Source organism: Mesoplodon bidens (genome assembly GCF_964165515.1).
Source record: "Mesoplodon bidens genome assembly, contig: HAP1_SCAFFOLD_165, whole genome shotgun sequence".
NCBI lineage: Eukaryota > Metazoa > Chordata > Mammalia > Artiodactyla > Ziphiidae > Mesoplodon > Mesoplodon bidens.
Genome location: NW_027672048.1, coordinates 415,580 through 427,700, shown reverse-complemented (window position 1 = coordinate 427,700; position 12,121 = coordinate 415,580). Strand labels below are relative to the sequence as shown.

The 12,121-nt window shown below is 38.8% G+C and overlaps 1 pseudogene across 1 annotated transcript in view; it reads right to left on the bottom strand.

The window, feature by feature from the left end:
- The window catches only part of LOC308610683 (coiled-coil domain-containing protein 150-like), a 59,438-nt pseudogene that overhangs the window by 26,299 nt on the left and 21,018 nt on the right, over window positions 1–12,121 (bottom strand). The window contains exon 9 of the transcript in view: window positions 11,697–11,783. The product of the transcript in view is annotated as a coiled-coil domain-containing protein 150-like (transcript). The remainder of the gene's footprint in view (window positions 1–11,696; window positions 11,784–12,121) is intronic.

Here is a 12,121-nt window from a genome sequence, read left to right as displayed (position 1 = left end):
CTGCCTGGATCCTCATCAGATACTAAGGAGGAGAGGAGAGTTAGGGTTTCTCATACAACCTTCTTCCTCTCTATGTTCTGAGCATTATTCGCTTTAGCTGATAAGAGGAACGTAATTTGGGCCTTTTGATCCTTTATTTTCTCCTTGATGCTGTTCATTATATTTTCCACCTCTGTAAGTGTCTGCCGCAGCTTCCGGTTGGTCTGGGATACTTCCACTTCTCTGAAGTTGCTTTCATCAAGGGCTTTCTTCAGCTGTGGGATACAAAGGGAAAATTAGAACATTTTAACCTTCCACTCAGTAAGAGAAGTTTATGTTTAGCTGTGTCCCTATATTTTGTTCTCTTTGGACCTTTCTTTTTAAAAGGAGGTTAAGTGATGGGACTTCCCTGGTGGTCCAGTGGCTAAGACTCTGTGCTCCCAATGCATGGGGGCCGGGTGTGATCCCTGATCAGGGAACTAGATCCTGTGTGCCACAACTAAAGATCCTGTGTGCTGCAACTAAGACCTGGCACAGCCAAATAAATAGATATTTTAAAAAGGAGGTGTATATATGTCCATGCCTCTCTTTCGCTTTGTCACAGATTACCCTTCCCCCTCCCCATATCCTCAAGTCCATTCTCAAGTAGGTCTGTGTCTTTATTCCCGTTTTGCCCATAGGTTCTTCATGACATTTTTTTTTTAATTCCGCCACAGAGCACAGGGAGATGAGCTTGGTGCTTTGTGTTCGCCTGGAGGGGTGGGATGGGGAGGGTGGGAGGGAGGGAGATGCATGGGGGAGGGGATGTGGGAGCAGATGTATATGTATGACTGATTCACTTTGTTATAAAGCAGAAACTAATTAAAAAAATAAAAAGGAGGGTAAGTGAGGCAATATTTAGAAGTAGATTTGTGGAGAAACACTCAGTGATTTTCATAATTTTTAACACTAAAGAACACAATTTTTCTTAGAACAGATAATGTAAATGTATGTGCGTCATTTGCTTTCTAAGAGCATGGCTTTGGAATCAGACAGAAGTTAAAATCTCAGCTTCACCACACACTAGTCAAGTAATTTCAGATAATTAAATTCCCTAAGCTTCAGGTTCATCATTGGAAAAGTATGAGAACAGCCTACTTCATAGGATTCATGTAACAGTTAAACAAGAGGAGGCAGAGAAGGAATATAGAGCCTGGCACACACTAATTGCTCAGTGCTCATTGCAGTGCGTTAAAGGTATTTTTTTTTTTTTTAAAAAAAACGTAACATCGTGACCTCATATATGGAGAAGTGAAAATAAATTATATGGAGTTTATGTAAATACACCTGTCAGTTATTGACTATCCTTGCATATATTTTTATAATATTGATTTTGTCTATTGAGGTATAGTTGATTTATGATATTATATTAGTATTAGGTGTAGGACATAGTGATTAAAAATTTTTATAGATTATACTCCAGTTATTATAAAATACTGGCTATATTCCCTGTGCTGTACAATATATCCTTGTAGCTTATTTACATAGTAGTTTATACTTCTTATGAATATTGCTTTTTGTTTAGAAATTTTAATAAACTTGTCTACTGGAAAAATAACATAGTGATTACTATTCAAAACAAGACAACAGGCCCACAATGAAGTCACTTATGCTAAACCTTATGTCACCAAACTGAGACTTAATTACAGTTTTGGCTCTCCCAGAAAAGGACTCTTAAACCAGTCAATCAGGAATGGCCTGATCAGCATTAGGTGAGTAATCTGCCTGACAGACCCCTGCCATCCCTTAAAGGAAGTAACTCTGCTACTAGTAACTAATCTACATTTTTGCCTAGTATAAATTCCTTGTTCCTGCTCCCCTCTGCCTATAAAAGTCTTTCATTTTATACAACTCCTCAGAGCGCCTTTCTATTGCAATCGATTGCATACTGCCTGATTCAGATTGATTTTTGTTCAAATAAACTCTTAATTTTATTATTCCTCAATTTATCTTTTAACAGTACTGAAATCATTTTACAGAGTTCCCCCTCTTCCTCATATGCCCTTAAATGAGTACCACTGGATTTGTAGGGAGAAGAGACGGCAGCTCTCCTCCCCCTTCACTCCCCCCCACGTCCCAGGTCCTACCTGGTCTCTGGGGGTTCCTCCCGTCCCCTTAGGTGTCCGTGGTCCCACAGGTGCCCTCGTTGTGAGGAGACGCGAATTCCGCGTCCTCCTAGTGCACCGTCTTCAACCCGCCCCCCCATATTCCTTTTAATATACCATTCTGACAGTCATATTATCATGTAACTTAATGACTACAAAAGGGATAAACTGGCAGCAATGTCACTGTGATACCTTTAGCTTAAGAATCTCTTCTTTTTTGAATTTTATTTATTTATTATACAGCACGTTCTTATTGGTTATCTATTTTATATATATTAGTGTAGATATGTCAATCCCAATTCCAGGGATTTCTGGAATTTCAGGGGCTTGGACGACCAAGTTAATATTAGTCAATGTCAATCAATCTTTTAGCATTCTATGATGTCTCATCAAGACACAGAATCTTAATCTAAAACTATTCTTTATAACGGAGGCTATACTAAGGTATTGGTTCTTGCCTTTTGCACTCCTGGCAACTGTATTACTGAAGGATATTACACGGACTTGTGTTTCAGGGTCATCGTGTCTGAGGAAGCTTGTCTAAGTCTTCATGTCCGTGGGTCTGCCTTACCTGTTCTGATTCCACACTAGCTTCTTTCAGTTTATCCTCCTTTGCCTCTTTACATTTCTTCAGGTGTCTAGCTGTTTCTTCCAATTCCTGAAAACGTGATACAAAGATTTTTGACAAACTCCCAATGTACCATATATGGAAGAAAAGGCTTCAATATTGTAATAAATGAACAATCAAATTATGAAAGTATGATGGGGTACTTTCTAACTCCAGGTGCTACCAGACTATAGGATAAAAACTATTATTTTCAGTTGAACCTACAGTATACATTTCTGTATATGATTATAGATTTTGATATACAGATTCTCCTCAGAAAAGATGATTAACATCTCTTTCCAGAACTGGAGAATACTTTTCATAGCAGACAATCTCTGTTGGAAGGCAAGAGCAACGTCTTGTACAATCACTGTGAAAGAGACAGCTGGGGAGCCAGAATGTGACACTGGCAGCTAATGAGAAACCAAACACTGATGCAGCAGTATCTCTGCGGGACAAAGAGTCTCCCCCGCACCTCACCCCAGGCAATCTGCCCACTTCACAGGTGTAGCTGTAATTCCCAGAGAACACATGGTGGTGGTGGGGCTCTGAAACCATCTTCCCCAGACACCACTCCCTGCCTGGATCCTCATCAGATACTAAGGAGGAGAGGAGAGTTAGGGTTTCCCATACAACTTTCCTCCTCTCTATGTTCTGAGCATTATTCGCCTTAGCTGATAAGTGGAACTTAATTTGGGCCTTTTGATCCTTTATTTTCCCCTTGCTGCTGTTCAGTACCTTTTCCAACTCTGTGAGTTTCTGCCGCAACTCCCGGTTTGTCCGGGATACTTCCATTTCTCTGAAGTTGCTTTCATCAAGGGCTTTCTTCAGCTGTGGGATACAAAGCAAAATTAGAACATTTTAACCTTCCATTCAGTAAGAGAAGCTTATGTTTAGCTGTGTCCCTATATTTTGTTCTCTTTGGACCTTTCTTTTAAAAAGGAGGTTAAGTGATGGGACCTCCCTGGTGGTCCAGAGGCTAAGACTCTGTGCTCCCAATGCATGGGGGCCGGGTTTGATCCCTGGTCAGGGAACTAGATCCTGTGTGCCACAACTAAAGATCCTGTGTGCTGCAACTAAGACCTGGCACAGCCAAATAAATAGATATTTTAAAAAGGAGGTTAAGTGAGGCAATATTAAGAAGTAGATTTGTGGAGAAACACTCTCAGTGATTTTCATAATTTTTAACACTAAAGAACACAATTTTTCTTAGAACAGATAATGTAAATGTATGTTCATCATTTGCTTTCTAAGAGCATGGCTTTGGAATCAGACAGAAGTTAAAATCTCAGCTTCACCACACACTAGTCAAGTAATTTCAGATAATTAACTTCTCTAAGCTAAAGATTCATCATTGGAAAAGTATGAGAATAGCCTACTTCATAGGATTCATGTAACAGTTAAACAAGAGGAGGCAGAGAAGGAATATAGAGCCTGGCACACACTAATTGCTCAGTGCTCATTGCTGTGCTTTAAAGGTTTTTTTTTTATTTTTTTAAAGCTTAAGCTCGTCTCTTTCTGTCACTTGTGACCTCATGTATGGAGAAATGAAAATAAATTATATCGAGTTTGTGTAAATACACCTGTCAGTTATTGACTATCCTTGAATGTATTTTTATAATGTTGCTTTATTTTCTCCTGAGGTATAATTGATTTATGATATTATATTAGATTTAGGTGTATGACATAGTGATTAAAAATTTTTATAGATTATACTCCATTTATTATAAAATACTGGCTATATTCCCTGTGCTGTACAATATATGCTTGTAGCTTATTTACATAGTAGTTTATACTTCTTATGAATATTCCTTTATGTTTAGAAATTTTAATAAACTTGTCTCGTGGAAAAACAACATAGTGATTACTATTGAAAACAAGACAACAGTCCCACAATGAAGTCACTTATGCTAAACCTTATGTCACCAAACTGAGACTTAATTACAGTTTTGGCTCTCCCAGAAAAGGACTCTTAAACCAGTCAATCAGGAATGGCCTGATCAGAATTAGGTGAGTAATCTGCCTGACAGACCCCTGCCATCCCTTAAAGGAAGTAACTCTGCTACTAGTAACTAATCTACTTTTTGGCCTAGTATAACTTCCTTGTTCCTGCTCCCCTCTGCCTATAAAAGTCTTTCATTTTATACAACCCCTCAGAGCGCCGTTCTATTGCAATCGATTGCATACTGCCTGATTCAGATTGATTTTTGTTCAAATAAACTCTTAATTTTATTATTCCTCAATTTATCTTTTAACAGTACTGAAATCATTTTACGGAGTTCCCCCTCTTCTTCATATGCCCTTAAATGAGTACCACTGGATTTGTAGGGAGAAGAGACGGCAGCTCTCCTCCCCCTTCACTCCCCCCCCATGTCCCAGGTCCTACCTGGTCTCTGGGGGTTCCTCCCATCCCCTTAGGTGACCGTGGTTCCCCAGGTGCCCTCGTTGTGAGGAGACGCGAATTCCGCATCCTCCTAGTGCACCGTCTTCACCTTGCCCCCCCATATTCCTTTTAATATACCATTCTGACAGTCATATTATCATGTAACTTAATGGCTACAAAAGGGATAAACTGCCAGCAATGTCACTGTGATACCTTTAGCCTAAGAATCTCCTCTTTTTTGAATTTTATTTATTTATTATACAGCACGTTCTTATTGGTTATCTATTTTATACATATTAGTGTAGATATGTCAATCCCAATTCCAGGGATTTCTGGAATTTCAGGGGCTTGGACGACCAAGTTAATATTAGTCAATGTCAATCAATATTATCACATTGATGATGTCTCATCAAGACACAGAATCTTAATCTAAAACTATTCTTTATAACAGAGGCTATACTAAGGTATTGGTTCTTGCCTTTTGCACTCCTGACAACTGTGTTACTGAAGGATATTACACAGACTTGTGTTTCAGTGTCATCGTGTCTGAGGAAGCTTGTCTAAGGCTTCATGTCCATGGGTCTGCCTTACCTGTTCTGATTCCACACTAGCTTCTTTCAGTTTATCCTCTGTTGCCTCTTTACATTTCTTCAGGTGTCTAACTGTTTCTTCCAATTCCTGAAAACGTGATACAGAGATCTTTGACAAACTCTCAACGTACTATATATGGAAGAAAAAGCTTCAATATTGTAATAAATGAGCAACCAAATTATGAAAGTATGATGGGGTACTTTCTAACTCCAGGTGCTACCAGAGTATAGGATAAAAACTATTATTTTCAGTTGAAGCTACAGTATACATTTGTGTATATGATTATAGATTTTGATTTACAGATTCTCCTGAGAAAAGATGATTAACATCTCTTTCAAGAACTGGAGAATACTTTTCATAGCAGACAATCTCGGTTGGAAGGCAAGAGCAACGTCTTGTACAATCACTGTGGAAGATACAGCTGGGGAGCCAGAATGTGACACTGGCAGCTAATGAGAAACCAAACACTGATGCAGCAGTATCTCTGCGGGACAAACAGTCTCCCACCCATCTCCCCCCAGGCAATCTGCCCACTTCCCAGGTGTAACTGTCATTCCAAGAGAACACATGTTGGTGGTGGGGCTCTGAAACCATCTTCCCCAGACACCACTGCCTGCCTGGATCCTCATCAGATACTAAGGAGGAGAGGAGAGTTAGGGTTTCTCATACAACCTTCCTCCTCTCTATGTTCTGAGCATTATTCGCCTTAGCTGATAAGTGGAACTTAATTTGGGCCTTTTGATCCTTTATTTTCTCCTTGCTGCTGTTCTGTACCTTTTCCAACTCTGTGAGTTTCTGCCGCAGCTCCCGGTTGGTCCGGGATACTTCCACTTCTCTGAAGTTGCTTTCATCAAGGGCTTTCTTCAGCTGTGGGATACAAAGGGACAATTAGAACATTTTAACCTTCCATTCAGTAAGAGAAGCTTATGTTTAGCTGTGTCCCTATATTTTGTTCTCTTTGGACCTTTCTTTTAAAAAGGAGGTTAAGTGATGGGACTTCCCTGGTGGTCCAGTGGCTAAGACTCTGTGCTCCCAATGCATGGGGGCCGGGTTTGATCCCTGGTCAGGGAACTAGATCCTGTGTGCCACAACTAAAGATCCTGTGTGCTGCAACTAAGACCTGGCACAGCCAAATAAATAGATATTTTAAAAAGGAGGGTAAGTGAGGCAATAATAAGTAGATTTGTGGAGAAACACTCTCAGTGATTTTCATAATTTTTAACACTAAAGAAAACAATTTTTCTTAGAACAGATTATATAAATGTATGTTCGTCATTTGCTTTCTAAGAGCATGGCTTTGGAATCAGACAGAAGTTAAAATCTCAGCTTCACCACACACTAGTCAAGTAATTTCAGATAATTAGCTTCTCTAAGCTGAAGATTCATCATGGGAAAAGTATGAGAATAGCCTACTTCATAGGATTCATGTAACAGTAAAACAAGAGGAGGCAGAGAAGGAATATAGTGCCTGGCAATTACTAATTGCTCAGTGCTCATTGCTGTGCTTCAAAGGTTTTTTTTTTTTTTTTTAAAGCTTAAGCTCGTCTCTTTCTGTCACTTGTTACCTCACATATGGAGAAGTGAATATAAATTATATGGAGTTTATGTAAATACACCTGTCAGTTATTGCTGAACCTTGCATATATTTTTATAATCTTGCTTTTTTTTCTCTTGATGTATTGTTCATTTATGACATTATATTAGATTTAGGTGTATGACATAGTGATTAAAAATTTTTATAGATTATACTCCAGTTATTATAAAATACTGGCTATATTCTCTGTGCTGTACAATATATCCTTGTAGCTTATTTACATAGTAGTTTATACTTCTTATGAATATTGCTTTATGTTTAGAAATTTTAATAAACTTGTCTACTGGAAAAATAACATAGTGATTACTATTCAAAACAAGACAACAGGCCCACAATGAAGTCACTTATGCTAAACCTTATGTCACCAAACTGAGACTTAATTACAGTTTTGGCTCTCCCAGAAAAGGACTTTTAAACCAGTCAATCAGGAATGGCCTGATCAGCATTAGGTGAGTAATCTGCCTGACAGACCCCTGCCATTCCTTAAAGGAAGTAACTCTGCTACTAGTAACTAATCTACTTTTTTGCCTAGTATAACTTCCTTGTTCCTGCTCCCCTCTGCCTATAAAAGTCTTTCATTTTATACAACCCCTCAGAGCGCCGTTCTATTGCAATCGATTGCATACTGCCTGATTCAAATTGATTTTTGTTCAAATAATCTCTTAATTTTATTATTCCTCAATTTATCTTTTAACAGTACTGAAATCATTTTACAGAGTTCCCCCTCTTCCTCATATGCCCTTAAATGAGTACCACTGGATTTGTAGGAAGAAGAGACGGCAGCTCTCCTCCCCGCTTATTCCCCCCCACGCCCCAGGTCCTACCTGGTCTCTGGGGGTTCCTCCCATCCCCTTAGGTGACCGTGGTCCCCCAGGTGCCCTCGTTGTGAGGAGACGCGTATTCTGCGTCCTCCTAGTGCACCGTCTACACCCCGCCCCCCCATATTCCTTTTAATATACCATTCTGACAGTCATATTATCATGTAACTTAATGACTACAAAAGGGATAAACTGCCAGCAATGTCACTGTGATACCTTTAGCTTAAGAATCTCTTCTTTTTTGAATTTTATTTATTTATTATACAGCACGTTTCTATTGGTTATCTATTTTATACATATTAGTGTAGATATGTCAATCCCAATTCCAGGGATTTCTGAAATTTCAGGGCTTGGACGACCAAGTTAATATTAGTCAATGTCAATCAATCTTTTAGTATTCTATGATGTCTCATCAAGACACAGAATCTTAATCTAAAACTATTCTTTATAACGGAGGCTATACTAAGGTATTGGTTCTTGCCTTTTGCACTCCTGACAACTGTGTTACTGAAGGATATTACACGGTCTTGTGTTTCATGGTCATCGTGTCTGAGGAAGCTTGTCTAAGTCTTCATGTCCGTGGGTCTGCCTTACCTGTTCTGATTCCACACTAGCTTCTTTCAGTTTATCCTCTGTTGCCTCTTTACATTTCTTCAGGTGTCTAACTGTTTCTTCCAATTCCTGAAAACGTGATAGAGAGATTTTTGAAAAACTCCCAATGTACTATATATGGAAGAAAAGGCTTCAATATTGTAATAAATGAGCAATCAAATTATGAAAGTATGATGGGGTACTTTCTAACTCCAGATGCTACCAGACTATAGGATAATAACTATTGTTTTCAGTTGAACCTACAGTATACATTTGTGTATATGATTATGGATTTTGATATACAGATTCTCCTGAGAAAAGATGATTAACATCTCTTTCAAGAACTGGAGAATACTTTTCATAGCAGACAATCTCTGTTGGAAGGCAAGAGCAAAGTCATGTACAGTCACTGTGGAAGAGACAGCTGGGGAGCCAGAATGTGACACTGGCAGCTAATGAGAAACCAAACACTGATGCAGCAGTATCTCTGTGGGAAAAAGGGTCTCCCCCCCTCCCCCCAGGCAATCTGCCCACTTCCCAGGTGTAGCTCTAATTCCAAGAGAACACATGATGGTGGTGGGGCTCTGAAACCATCTTCCCCAGACACCACTTCCTCCCTGGATCCTTATCAGATACTAAGGAGGAGAGGAGAGTTAGGGTTTCTCATACAACCTTCTTTCTCTCTATGTTCTGAGCATTATTCGCCTTAGCTGATAAGAGGAACGTAATTTGCGCCTTTTGATCCTTTATTTTCTCCTTGATGCTGTTCATTATATTTTCCATCTCTGTGAGTGTCTGCCGCAGCTCCCGGTTGGTCTGGGATACTTCCACTTCCCTGAAGCTGCTTTCATCAAGGGCTTTCTTCAGCTGTGGGATACAAAGGGAAAATTAGAACATTTTAACCTTCCACTCAGTAAGAGAAGCTTATGTTTAGCTGTATCCCTATATTTTCTTCTCTTTGGACCTTTCTTTGTAAAAGGAGGTTAAGTGATGGGACTTCCCTGGTGGTCCAGTGGCTAAGACTCTGTGCTCCCAATGCATGGGGGCCGGGTTTGATCCCTGGTCAGGGAACTAGATCCTGTGTGCCACAACTAAAGATCCTGTGTGCTGCAACTAAGACCTGGCACAGCCAAATAAATAGATATTTTAAAAAGGAGTTTAAGTGAGGCAATATTAAGAAGTAGATTTGTGGAGAAACACTCACAGTGATTTTCATAATTTTTAACACTAAAGAACACAATTTTTCTTAGAACAGATAATGCAAATGTATGTGCGTCATTTGCTTTCTAAGAGCATGGCTTTGGAATCAGACAGAAGTTAAAATCTCAGCTTCACCACACACTAGTCAAGTAATTTCAGATAATTAACTTCCCTAAGCTTCAGGTTCATCATTGGAAAAGTATGAGAATAGCCTACTTCATAGGATTCATGTAACAGTTAAACAAGAGGAGGCAGAGAAGGAATATAGAGCCTGGCACACACTAATTGCTCAGTGCTCATTGCTGTGCTTTAAAGGTTTTTTTTTTTTAAAAAAAACTTAACCTCGTGACCTCATATATGGAGAAGTGAAAATAAATTATATGGAGTTTATGTAAATATACCTGTCAGTTATTGACTACCGTTGCATATATTTTTATAATATTTATTTTGTCTATTGAGGTATAGTTAATTTATGATATTATATTAGTATTAGGTGTAGTACATAGTGATTAAAAATTTTTATAGATTATACTCCAGTTATTATAAAATACTGGCTATATTCCCAGTGCTGTACAATATATCCTTGTAGCTTATTTACATAGTAGTTTATACTTCTTATGAATATTGCTTTTTGTTTAGAAATTTTAATAAACTTGTCTACTGGAAAAATAACATAGTGATTACTATTCAAAACAAGACAACAGGCCCACAATGAAGTCACTTATGCTAAACCTCATGTCACCAAACTGAGACTTAATTACAGTTTTGGCTCTCCCAGAAAAGGACTCTTAAACCAGTCAATCAGGAATGGCCTGATCAGCATTAGGTGAGTAATCTGCCTGACAGACCCCTGCCGTTCCTTAAAGGAAGTAACTCTGCTACTAGTAACTAATCTACTTTTTTGCCTAGTATAAATTCCTTGTTCCGGCTCCCCTCTGCCTATAAAAGTCTTTCATTTTATACAACTCCTCAGAGCTCCTTTCTATTGCAATAGATTGCATACTGCCTGATTCAGATTGATTTTTGTTCAAATAAACTCTTAATTTTATTATTCCTCAGTTTATCTTTTAACAGCACTGAAATCATTTTACAGAGTTCCCCCTCTTCCTCATATGCCCTTAAATGAGTACCACTGGATTTGTAGGAAGAAGAGACGGCAGCTCTCCTCCCCCTTTACGCCCCCCCACGCCCCAGGTCCTACCTGGTCTCTGGGGGTTCCTCCCATCCCCTTAGGTGACCGTGGTCCCCCAGGTGCCCTCGTTGTGAGGAGACGCGTATTCTGCGTCCCGTTAGTGCACCGTCTTCTCCCCGCCCCCCCATATTCCTTTTAATATACCATTCTGACAGTCATATTATCATGTAACTTAATGACTACAAAAGGGATAAACTGGCAGCAATGTCACTGTGATAACTTTAGCCTAAGAATCTCTTCTTTATTGTATTTTATTTATTTATTATACAGCACGTTCTTATTGGTTATCTATTTTATACATATTAGTGTAGATATGTCAATCCCAATTCCAGGGATTTCTGGAATTTCAGGGGCTTGGACGACCAAGTTAATATTAGTCAATATCAATCAATATTATCGCATTGATGATGTCTCATCAGGACACAGAATCTTAATCTAAAACTATTCTTTATAACGGAGGCTATATTAAGGTATTGGTTGTTGCCTTTTGCACTCCTGACAACTGTGTTACTGAAGGATATTACACGGACTTGTGTTTCAGGGTCATCGTGTCTGAGGAAGCTTGTCTAAATCTTCATGTCCGTGGGTCTGCCTTACCTGTTCTGATTCCACACTAGCTTCTTTCAGTTTATCCTCTGTTGCCTCTTTACATTTCTTCAGGTGTCTAACTGTTTCTTCCAATTCCTGAAAACGTGATACAGAGATTTTTGACAAACTCCCAATGTACTATATATGGAAGAAAAAGCTTCAATATTGTAATAAATGAACAACCAAATTATGAAAGTATGATGGGGTACTTTCTAACTCCAGGTGCTACCAGACTATAGGATAAAAACTATTATTTTCAGTTGAACCTACAGTATACATTTGTGTATATGATTATAGATTTTGATCTACAGATTCTCCTGAGAAAAGATGATTAACATCTCTTTCCAGAAATGGAGAATACTTTTCATAGCAGACAATCTCTGTTGGAAGGCAAGAGTTTGATGGTCTCTTGAAGTCCCTTTTCCTTAATTAAA